Consider the following 13,176-nt stretch of genomic DNA (forward strand, 5'->3'; position numbering starts at 1 on the left):
CGCTCAAAGCTCTTCTGACCTTTCTGGACACCATCGGACTTCGATCGTTATTGTAAAGGGGCTCGTTATTTTATTCCCCCCATTCCACCAAGCACTGGGGTAGAGTATCGCCTGTTGCGATGAAACTCCCCACTCTCCAAGGCCGAAAATAAAGTTGTTGTTGTTGTTGAGCTCCTCCAGCGTGCTTCTTGGGATACGGAAGTCGGTTCTAAGCACTTCACAAGTCTGTCGCGGCACGTTGGTTTCTGCGTACCCTTGTACCTTTCCGCTGATGGCGGGATCCGCCTCGACTTCATCGTCAAAAACAGGTCCCACGCGAAGTAACATATCAGACACTGAGCCCTACGGATTACTTCTACCCGGCTTTGCTCCTCGCTGTCCACAACTTCGGAAGTTCACCCACGCTCACGACTACAACACGCAGACTCGATGGAACTGCGGAAGTACATCCCCGACGTGTATGGAAAACTATTTTCCCGTGACGGGTAGAAATCCAGCGAACCGGTAGGGAAGTACGAAGGGAGTTGCCTCAAGACGAAAGCCGCCGATATTTCGAACAGAGACTGTTCTTCTTCAGTTCTTCTTCCTGACGAAGAACAGACTCTGCTCGAAATATCGGCGGATCTCGTCTTGAGGCAACTCCCTTCGTATTTTCCCGTGAGGTTTCCCCGACCGATCGTGTCTGACAGCAGGACGTATGCAGTCCAGGTGGGTCAAACAGGACGCTGTCTGAATGACCGTCTTAGGGAACATGCCCTTAGCACAGAAAGGACCCACGTGTCAAGCGAATTAGTTCAACATCTCCGGGAATGTAACAACTGTGACATACAGTGACCGCGTCGCTTTGTATCGCAGCTTTTCACCGTCACCGCGCCGCTAGAGGGATGACGACACGCTCCCACTGGCCAGCACCGTGATGTCTGGGGTTTTTCCTGGGTTTTCCTCAGACGCTTTCAGACGTATCTTGGCACAGTTCTCTTAGAAGTCGGCACAGGACGCACATTCCCCAGGGCGTCAGTCGTGACGTTGCCCACATACGTGAGGCCGACAACGGCAAGCCCTTTCACCATCACCACCACCACCTTGCGTCCTCTTCTTTTTCCATTTCGGAGACGCTGCTGTGCCGGTACTCTCCGTACCAGATGCCTCTTTGCAGCTTCAAAATATTGTATAGCGCCATCGTCACCACGATCATCTTCACCTGGCGCGAGCTGCAGAGCCTTCCACCAGATCATTAAATCAGTTCTCGTTAGCTCTCGCACCATGAAGGTTGTCTTGTCTCCTTCATATTGGTGACCCGAACGTGATTCGATCAAGCCGCAACCATGGCCGCTCCGCAGTCCAACGCTGCAGTACTTCTCGGGCAGGAATCCCTTCCACCAGCAACACCATCGCCAGGCCGTAACGCAGTTTCCATCAAGATTCCCCCGTTCTGGCCCGCCGACCCCATTCTTTGGTTCGCTAACATCGAGGCGCAATTCATCCTCTGAGGTGTCACCACCCAGCTAACCAAATTTTATCACGTTGTTGGCGCCCTCGGACCTAATGAAGCAGCAGAGGTGCGTGACATTATCACCGTGCCCCCTGCAGACCACCAGTATGACGCCCTCAAGACAGCTCTGACCCGGCGCACCACCGCGTCTGAACAGGAGCGCCTAAGACAACTCCTCACCGCTGAAGTCCTCGGCGACAGAAGGCCATCCCAGCTACTCCGCCGAATGCAACAACTCTTGGGCGACCGCGCTTCCGCACTAGACTATTCCATCTTGCGCGAGCTGTTTTTGCAGCGGCTCCCGAACACTGTGCGCATGATTCTAACGACCTCCACCGCAGTCTCCCTTGAAGCCGTGGCCGAGATGGCTGATAAAATAATGGACATCGCACCACCCCCCACCGGGATCATTCCCGATCCCACTGACTCTGTCTCCCGCCTTCGCGACGTCTTCACCGGTCTGCGTCCCGCACCCACGCGCCTGGGCTCAACCACCAAGGTGTACGTCCACCCGGACCTCTCCACGTGCACGCACGTCTTTGTGCGCGTCGACTCTGTTCGGAAACCGTTGCAGCCACCATACAACGGTCCCTACCTCGTCATCGCTCGCTCTCCGAAGCATTTCACGATCCGCATCAACGCGAAAGCAGAGGAGATCTCCATCGACAGGCTCAAGCCAGCCCACACCGAGTCACCGCCATCCACCGACATCAACCTTCTGACGGCCGAGGATTTTTCCCCTGCCAGACCCCCTTCGCAGCCCGCCAAGCGCCCTCTGCGGGTCTCATGGGCGCCTAACCTGTGTCATCATCACTCATGGTCTTCGCCCATTCGCTAGGGGGGAGGGCCCAACTGTAGCGCCACCGTCACCACGATCACCTTCACCTGGCGCGAGCTGCAGAGCCTTCCACCAGATCATATGTCATTAAATCAGTTCTCGTTAGCTCTCGCACCATGAACGTTTTCTTGTCTCCTTCAATGGAAAATATTTCCAATAACAGAAATGTCGGTACTTCCATTGCATGCCATTCTTCTTTTTATCGAATAAAGTTGTGGTTTATGCACTGACATGAAGTTGGTTCTACAATTGGCTCATAAATATAAGTCAGCCAATCAGAGACCCTCAAGTGTCGTCTGCTACATCTGCCGCTCTGCTGCGACGCACATCGTTACACGCTTTTCAGCTCCTGCATCTCCAACAAACAAAAGAGTTCAAATGAATAATTTTTTACTGCCGCTTGGTAAGTTTCATGGAACAGCACCCGGAGCTCTGCAACAACCGTCAATTCATGCAGGGGGAAACCAAAGAAGACAGGAGGAAGGACATAGCTTCCTGTCTAAATTCCCTCGGCGGCATAGTTAAGACAACCGCCGGGTGGCAAGTTTTATCGAAAAACAAGGTACAGCGTCCGCAGGGGTACACGTGCCAGTGTAACAAATATCTTAACTGGTGGAGGTGGCGACATGGCCATACGCAAGGGAATAGACCCCGGAGAGGAAAGTATATGGACGAAATACGCGAACCACATCATCTTCACCGATGCCCACATCCGCGAAATATGCATGCAGCTCCGCCATGTTTGAGTTCTCGCGACTCTTACTGCCGACGAATGACATCAAGATTTCCGTCATCTGTCACCCTCACCCCGATGACGGTAACTGAGGAGCGCAGCGGCGGTGTGAAAGTGGCCAGCAACATCGTTTTAGCTGCACTGACGACGAGGGTCACGCGTACGCGCCGTTGCTCTGGCAACGGTGACGAGCTGCGCTCACCTGCGAACGCCAACAACGCGCAAACGCAAAGTCGTTCTCGCTTGGTCGCGTATGGAGTTTTATTTTCTCCTCGCTCCATCCCTGTGGCGGGCTAGAAGGACTGGTGTGCCGAGCGCCTAATCTAATGCATGGGGAGCGCGTCGTCACGACTGTGGACAAGATGGCGGCGAATTGCACGAGCTTTTGCGCAGTCGCTCGCAGCGCGTCGCGCGGAAGGGCACATTTTTGTGTGCCTCAGAAATGCTGTTCTGTTGCGAGTCGACCACGTGTTCTTCCGGCAGCACAGATTCGCGCCGGCTAAAACAGCCCATCAGCTGCATCGGCGGTACAGCCCATCTGCGCCAAAAGTCGCGAGCGCTCGCGCGATATCTTTTCGTTGATTGTTTATTTAGTTTTCAGGTGCAAGTATAGCTCGTCTGGGACGTCGAACGATTGCTACGAAAGACATTCTGTGACATAAAACGCAATAAAACAAATATTCGTGTACCGCAGTAACAACATTGTGAAACGTTAAATGTCTGAGAATGCCAATATAGGTCGGCTACCAATGCATACACCGATAGACATGAAACCATAAACATATACCCTGGTAGCTCGGTACCCCCCCCCCCCCCCCCCAGTGGTCGGTTTGCTAGGAAAACTACTACGGTGCGCGTAATGCACAGCGGTTTGAGATGCTTGCGCACTCAAAGCCATGCCAAGAGTCACGCATGCGCATATACATTTTGCCCGTTTGATAAAATGCGGGTGAGCCTGGCCTTTCAAATCCTAAAATTCATCCAGCTCATGGTCATTACCGCTATGACGGCTCGATATCCCCTCGGGGCGCTCACGTACAAGTGTGTGTAACAAGATATATCAGATCGATTTTGCGTCAATTTTTTACGTGCATTCGATCACTACACTGCGCCCTGCTTACTTGAGCCACAGCTGGCTGCAACACTGCGCACGAAGTAGAGTAACCCGAATCCCTAAGATGCAGCAGAGATACAATACTGGACCTTCATTTCTTTAAATATTTTAATATCGATTCTTTAGATATTTAAACATTGATTGATGGGCTATTAAGTGTAGCTCGTGTCTGCCATAGTCACTGCGTTATGTTATCGGTTAATTTGAACTTAGCTTAAGCGTTAATTTAAACTTCAAACGCTACTCAGTTTGTTGTTTGATCTGCTAGAATACGCCTTTGATTTCACATTTGAATTCAGGGTTAAGGAAACCTTTATCTCTGTTGAAAATTAATAGGTGTTGATGAAACCGGGCAGAAGCTGACTACTTCAGTCACTATGGTTAACCATGAAATCCTATAGAAGCAGCTTACTGCGTTGCACTATGATTGAAAGTCACACGCAGCGGTCAATAGCGGTCGTCGCCGCGGACGTAGAAGCTCTCTACCAAGGAGTTTCTAGCACCTCTCCTGAATATGCTAAAACAATATTCTGAAACAGTGCAATAACCCGCGTGTCTGCACACACCTGCATATCTCTGTGAATGTTAGGCCAGGATATAATGCTTGTCGTTCTTCTTCATCACTTGAGCACAGATCCCTAGGCAAATGTCTATATTTTTGTGTGGTTCAAATTACGCATTTTCAAAACAGGTGCGAAAACTGCGGTGAACTGCGTGCTGGGGAACCTCCAGTATTGATTTGATAGTGCCTATATATGCCTATTCCGGAGTGATTGCCTATTTTGGCCTAGATGCCTAAAACTCCGATTAAGCATTGAAAAACGCCTATAATGACCCTAACGCGGTGGCAAAACTCCGTTGTCCATGCGAAATTGACATCGGTCACGTCGCACGTCCTTTTGAAACCATTATTCCCTCCTGAAACCAAGTTTGTAATGACCAAGTGATGACACAAATATGGGAACATGCAACAATTCCAAAACGGAACTCCCGGAGTCAAAGTGACGAATTTGATCAAATTTGGGGCTTAATATCACATGATATGAAACTGACATAAAAAAAATGTCAAAATGTCCGCAATGTATATGTATACGTATGTGAAATGAAGATCACGGAGCTTGATCCCGTACCTCTTTCCCCTGTTGCACCCTGAGAGGTCACGTTTGACAAAATCGTTTGCAAAACCGCACTCGTCAGGGCATATACAGCCTAACCATGCAGCTTAACCATGAAATCGTGGAGGCGAAGCTTATTTCATTGCACTGTGATTAAACGCCGCAGGCAGTTCGTTTAGCTGTTCGCAGTCAATAGCTGCCCCCGCCGAGAAACTGTTAAAGGGACGGTCCCGTGCCCACTGCCCCTCTCAAGTAAAGTGTACCATTCGATTGCCCTTTGTTGAAAATGGAATACCGCAAATTTGCCCGACAAAGCACGTCACGGTTATTAAATAACCGAATGAAATTGACAAAGATTGCAGAGCATGCCGCGGTCTGTGTTGGCAACAACCCGAACTACTACGTCGCCCTGCGGGGAACGTCCGTGATATGATACAGAAGTCGTCAGCTTTTGCGCGCGCTAGTGCACCTGCGTGAGCAGGCGCCTTTCAGAAGTGGCTGGGGACCGCGGTAACTCTTGTACATTTTCTTTCAGTTATCAGGCGAAAAACGCATGCGTTTATCGCCCGAAAACTGAAAGAAAATGTAAGAAGTGGCCCACATGGTGGTTTAGAACAACTATGTTAACCATCAGAGACAAGTTAAAAGTCGCAGAACAACCCCACCCAGAATCACATATCTGAAGTCGCCGGTCATCGTCGCATCCATATTATCCAATATATTACGCGCGCTTCCATTACACTCCCCGTTGCACATTGATCATGTTTCGGAATGAAGTGTCGCTGACGACGCACATGGAGAAGGACTGCATGTTTATTTAAAAAAAAAACGCATTAAATTGTCGGGGAAAGAAAACACGTGACTTAGCGTCTGCGTATCCGATTATGTGCCACATTATCGGAGACCCGACAGTCAAGGCACAGGCTACATTCTCCGCTCGCGGAGATATATGTCTGAGTGTCCCCATTTCGAGAGCAAGGGGATGATTCAACCCAAGGTCCTTCTGCAGGTTCCGAGTGCCATGGCAACGGCGACGTACCCGCAGGTCGACGTCATGCGTGAAGTTGCACGAGAGTGAAGCGCATGTTCCTTCGTCTGCTATTACGGCACGTTTCCTCGAAAACGCCTTGGTTATTTTGGATGAAATTTTGACGGTTGTATGTGTACAGCACTCGTGAAGATAGTTGTGGCGAAGTTTCGGAATAGCCCCGGCTGTACAGACCGTCCCTTATAAAGACGCTCTCTTCCACACCTTTCCTGAATATACTAAAGCAATATCTGAAACAGTGCAGTAACCTATATGTTACTAACCTAACACACACCTATATCTGTACTGTCACTGTGGGCATTAGTCCAGGACACAATGCTTGTTATTATTCATCACTCTGAATTATCTTTCATGGGGAAATCAAATCGGGCTTTTTGTGACAGCTCCTATGGTACGCTTTGAGATGTACTGCATGGGACACATTTCATTACCCAGTAGTTTGACAGCTCGTGTTTGTTTCGTCATCCAGGAAGATGCTCTACCAAAATTGTGTTCGAAAGAGGCAATATGCCTCATGATGACTTTTTATTTGGGATACCCACCGTTGCCTTAGCTGAAAATGCAAGACCGTACATCACTGTACACATTGATACCAACTCACTTAATTGATACGCAGCATAATTTTTTATGTGTTGAAAGCCGTGTGACTGTCAAACGTTTCTATCTGTGTGCTTCACCAGTCGTGCAAATGATGTTCGCACATTACCGTTTCTGCTTATGTTTGCCATATTGTACATTTTGACGGAAACACGATTTGTCTTTTGCAAATTCATTTGTTGCAGTTTGTTACGACCCACAGCACGTGCGTATCAGACAGCTATGAGCACAGGCACACTTCGCTTTTATTTATTTTCAATTTTCGGTAGATCCCATTTATTTTTCTCATGCGCTGCACTCCGGAGCGCGCTCAGATGCTGCTCACATACCGTATCACGTGACGGAGAGGGCGCTGGAAACGACCGCGCAAGCCAGAGCCATATATTAAAAGGGAGTCTGGCCATTGGGAGGAGTCACAAAAAGAGGCTCGACCAGTCAATCACAGTTTCGCTCCTCTGATTGGTTTGTTTTTACCAAGGGGGTCGCCATGACACCATACTGCCACCCAAAATGGCGACGAAAACAAACACAGTGAAGCGGGGATTTCGTGACAAAAAATTTTCACAGACTAACCTGATTTTACGCTGCAAATGTACATCCTAATATAAGTTTCTCCGAAATCAGTTTCAACTTATGCTCATTCATCGATATCTAACTGAAAATAATACGTTTTGTCGCAGATGTTAGGCCTAGTGAACACGGCGATCACAACGAAACCATAACAAAAACGGCGCTGTGCTGTACAATCTTACATTTAATTGCTGGATTTCATGGATATAAACATTCTTGCCTCTTATATTCCAACTATTCATGTGGATTTGTTGAAAAATCATACCGACAACAGAATGTGTGAAAGATGAGATCCGGCCTCACAACATCAGTTATCTCATGTTCAACAGAATGTGTCCGAGCTGCCGGCAGCGGTACAACGACGGAAGCAGACGACAATTCCCGACGTGCCTTACGCTCTCTAGGTGGCGCCCATCAAATTTGCACCAACAATTCACTACTTTTGCAGATTACGAGAGGTATCCATGTCAATCCCATCCAATCCACTTGCCACCCAAAATGGCGCTGCCCATGTTGGATAAGGGGGCATTTAGTGGGGATAGGCTCATTGATAGTGCTTCATACTTCAAGACTTTATTGGTCGGAAAGCTGAAAAAGTGGGTGGAGCTTCAGGTATATAGGCATGACCCATTAATGGCCAAACTCCCTTTTAATATACGGCTCTGGCGCAAACAGCCCGTGGTAGCCACCTGTTGGCGGGCTCGTCGTCCCGACTCGACTTCATCCTTCGCTCAGCATACCATCCCATTCTAGGTTACTATACTATCCCCGACCGATTGATTCCCGGTTCGGTGGCGCACTTCCACTCAGCTCTGGCTCTGCCCCGAGCGAATAACCATAAACGCCCCTCTTGGGTCGTCATCTTCTCCTTCTTCCTATAGGGGTGCTGTCGTCTGCTCGCTGTCTCGCCTACTGCCCCGCTAGAACGCCAGGCATTCTCTGCCAAGAAAGCCTCTGCCTGTTTTCGCAGCATTGAATATGCTTTTCGGTACATTACTGGGCAAACTTTTTGAGACAGTTGCTTGATTTAGTTGTAAAATTTGTGACATTAAGTACATTTCCATTACCAACCGATTCCACTAAGCTTTCACTTTGTACTCTGGCAACAGTGACATCAGAGCAAGACTTTCCGATTTGCTCATCATATGCTCCCCATACTTTCCGACGCCGTCCGCTGGTTTTTCGTCCCATGGAGCTGGTGCCGGCGAACAACTGGCGGCGGAACTTCGCTCCATGGAGGTTGGTCTTAATTCCCACAAGAAGAGTAATCACTGTATAAATTATACAGAAGACACTAACCTCGTCACGTCCAGATGCAGCAGTGTTGGAAGGTAGTTTCAAGCAAGACACTGCGGACTGCTGTAGGCAGAGGTTCTTTTTACCGAAAGCTAGTTGTTGTTCAACTGACGGGTGCCTCTCGTAATCTGCATTCTTCAAATGCGATTAGAAAAATCTGCACTTCTCTAGGTCGCTGTCAGGACACCCTCCAATACTGTCAAGCCATAGTTGCCGCTGCGGCTGAACGCGCAACTGGGTTATCGCAGCTACAAAACAGGACGCAGATGTCGAAGTATGTACATACTTTTTACTTCCAGACATTGTAATAATAATAATTAATAATTGGGTGTTTACGTCGCGAGACAACTGAGATCATGAGCGATCCAGACATTGTGACAACAGTATTGGCGCACAAATGTCGGCTCTTGCAGAAAGTTGTTGCAGTGCTTGATCACGTGACGGTACGTTGATTGCATGGTCGTTGCACGTTCTCCCAGTGAAATGCCCAGATGAGTTTTCTATATATGCGTACGTTTTCTTGGTTTGACGCTAGGTGTGCCAGCGTCGAAGTGAACCGCGATGTTTAAAATCGAGTTTACAAAAAAACTACGAGGTGTTGAGGCACGCATTTTCGTATGTGAAGTTGTTTTCGTGTATTCTATCTCTAGCAACTGCGGAAAAGTCCCTCCAGCTTCTGGTCAGAGATCCTTTAAAAGAGAGTCTGGCTATTAGGAGGAGCACACAATGAGGCTCGACCTGTCAATCAAACTTCAGCGCTTTTCATTCGCTGCTGTTTTCTATGTGAACCGCCACGACACAAAACTTTTCCCGGAAGCGGCGGCGTAGCATGGAACGGCGAAGCTATCATGGCAAAAAGCTTCCACATGCTAGAAGTATATCTTATCTTGTAATTATCTTGAAATGACCCCTAAATTACACTCCACACTGAGTAAATGAGTAATTTTAAAAAATGAGTAATTTTACTCCCTTACGGGAGTAATTGCGTTGCCACAAAAATAGTCCCTTTAGGGACTAATTGCATGGGAGTAAATGAAGGGGAGTGTTAGGAATTTGGGGACTAATTGCAAGGGACCATTTGCAAGTCGGGGGACTATCTCAAAGGGACCATTTGCAGTGCTGGGACCATTTAAAGGGACCATTTGCGGTGCTGGGGACTATTTGCGAATGATTATTTACAGTGGAAGCGGTCTAAACTTCTTGTTTGCTGAAACACTGAATGAGTGTCTACAGTCCCGTGGAATTAGGAGAGGGCCCAACCAGTATAATGAAAACAATTCAATGAAGGCTTGAACATCAACGATGTGGTCTTTATTTTACGCAAGTGATCTACATATACTCTTGACCATGGATGTTGTCGGTTCCCCCTTCCTTTCTTCAATGCCAAGGAGACGCTCAACGAGCTGTAATGTACGCAGTGACCTGGGGGCGTACTTGTACTGCAAGCACCATATGAGCCCCAGCACTGTGCCTAGGGCATCAATAATGTCCACAGTTTGTGCACTGATACTGTCAACACAGACAAAAAATTCTTTGGCATCAAATAATTCACTCCTCCTGTAGCAAATCTGTGGATAGGTGAAGGTGTTGTCTTCGCCCTGGAAAATAAAGATTGCGTTCGTTACTGTGACATTATGCTTTGTGTGCAGAAATGGACACTGATATAGACATAACGCACACGGAAGTGAAATACCATATACTCGTACTATCAGCAGTCGTGGAAACTAACTAGTTACTGGAAAAGTAACTAGTATCTGTAGATAACTACTCTTCCTAAATAGGTGACTTTCATCTGTAACTAGTTGCCTTTTTTCAGTAATAGCTGCTGTGGCTAGTCACTTCTAGAATCGTAAATTTTTCACTATAATTTTTTGAGGTTTTCATTTTCTTTTTCTACCCGTTGCCACCTGTTATTTGACACATACAGCTGCTCTATGTCTAAAAAAGAATAGGTATTTAAAACAGTGCAGCTATCACTGCTACCGGGAAACAAGCACGTGAGTTCTATTCGGAGGGAGCTACCGACCCTAAGCAGCCTGTGATCACGCGTCAATATGCCAGTGTTCCAAGTACCCTCGCACAGACTTCGAACACGGTCGCTCTAGCCAAAGGGCTCAAATTAAAATTTGTTTTGGTATTGCAACATTGTAAAACGGAACGATTACTCTTCTGACCCTTAGTGAAACAGTTCTCTGCTCAGTGCTCCTGAGTGCAATATGGAAGAAGCATTGGCCCAAAAGTAGTGCCCCACTTTAGCGGCTTTTTGGAATTGGTAGGGATGCTCTGGAATAAAGCTGGCCACACTTACGGAGACAAACTTCGAGTGGTACTTCTTGTTGATGTGTAACCTGCACAAGTACATTGCACTAGTGAAGAATTTAGAATAAAACTTTTTGGAATGGGAGTCTTGTGGTTACCATACTGGAAAGCAATGTTAAATAATTATCAGCTACCTGTAAGTTGTGACTGTAACTTAATTAATTACTATTTGTGGAGAGTAACTGTACTTGCAACATAACTACTTTATCTGTGTACTAACTAACTCAGTTACTTTTTCAAATTACTTTTCCCAAGACTGATTATCAAAGCACACAACACTTACATGGCGAGCCAAAGTACAAATCCCCAGGCATAAACTTGGTTAACCCCTTAACTTAATAGTAACGTAGAAGATAATGGACGACACCTACAAAATGCTGTGGTAAGTAGATATCGCAAAGGCAGGCTGCCACTAAGTATTTTGGCCATTAATATGAGTTATGTCAGGTGCTTTACATGTGACACCAACGCTTGTTCCATATGGGATATGCACTAGAGTCACGACAATCCTCAGGAAACTAAGGATCCGGATGCAAGTCACAATGACTTATATATAATATATTCTATATATGAGATTATATCTTTGTTAATTCGTTCCCAGCAGTGCAGGGAACAGCAGGAATCTTTTCTCATCCAGAAATTCTACTGTCAGATAAACGAAGATCCAGGGGTCCTTTAAACTATTCGTATTCCACATTCTTAATCTCACATCAGTTAGAATCACCATTAGTTTTGACCTAATAATTAGAATTGGTACTTTATTACAAGGGTGACAACCAATGTTATCTTGTGTGTCTTTGTTAATTTTGGCGATTATATTCGTTGGGAGAACATATAATAATATGATATAATATGCTATGAAATGTTTAAAAGAACGGTCGACGTTTCGACAGTGGCACTGTCTTCCTCAGGACAAAAAAAAAGACTGATGACTTTATATATATATATATATATATATATATATAAGTCATCAGTCTTTTTTTTGTTTGTCAATATTAAGTATTGTACAGCACACAGTATTAACTGAAGAAAATTAGCAGAGGCTCTGGCTGCACGTTGAACAGATGTTTATAAGACGGCTGCGAAGTTGAATCAAAATAAAATAATAAGACGTGGACGACAGATTACAGGAAAGTTAACAAAAACTAATTTATTTAATGGGTAATTTAACACATAGATTATAATATGCTATGAAATGTTTAAAAGAACGGTCGACGTTTCGACAGTGGCACTGTCTTCCTCAGGACAAAAAAAAAAAGACTGATGACTTATATATATATATATATATATATATAACCGTTCTTTTAAACATTTCATAGCATATTATAATCTATGTGTTAAATTACCCATTAAATAAATTAGTTTTTGTTAACTTTCCTGTAATCTGTCGTCCACGTCTTATTATTTTATTTTGATTCAACTTCGCAGCCGTCTTATAAACATCTGTTCAACGTGCAGCCAGAGCCTCTGCTAATTTTCTTCAGTTAATACTTTACTGGCTTCGCACTGGGCTTTCAGAGGTGAGTTTCTCACCCAGACGGGAGAACATCACGTTCCACGTGACCTTCCAACGCCACTCGCTCAAACGTCGCCCACCTACGCATTGCTGATGAAGGCCCAATAAGGCCGAAACAGCTGTCCAATGCTGGTGTGGCGACGTTTGGGACTTATAAACATCTGTTCAACGTGCAGCCAAAGAGCCTCTGTTAATTTTCTTCAGTTAATACTTTACTGGCTTCGCACTGGGCTTTCAGAGGTGAGTTTCTCACCCTGACGGGAGAACATCACGTTCCACGTGACCTTCCGACGCCATTCGCTCAAACGTCGCCCACGTCTACGCATTGCTGATGAAGGCCCAATAAGGCCGAAACAGCTGTCCAATGCTGGTGTGGCGACGTTTGGGACTTATAAACATCTGTTCAACGTGCAGCCAAAGAGCCTCTGCTAATTTTCTTCAGTATGTGTATATATATATATATATATATATATATATAGCAGCGGCCGTTTCAGCATACAAAAATCAACCTGACCAGCCGTATGATCCGACTGTCCTC

Source organism: Ornithodoros turicata, chromosome 1 (assembly GCF_037126465.1).
Source record: "Ornithodoros turicata isolate Travis chromosome 1, ASM3712646v1, whole genome shotgun sequence".
In the NCBI taxonomy this organism is placed as follows: domain Eukaryota; kingdom Metazoa; phylum Arthropoda; class Arachnida; order Ixodida; family Argasidae; genus Ornithodoros; species Ornithodoros turicata.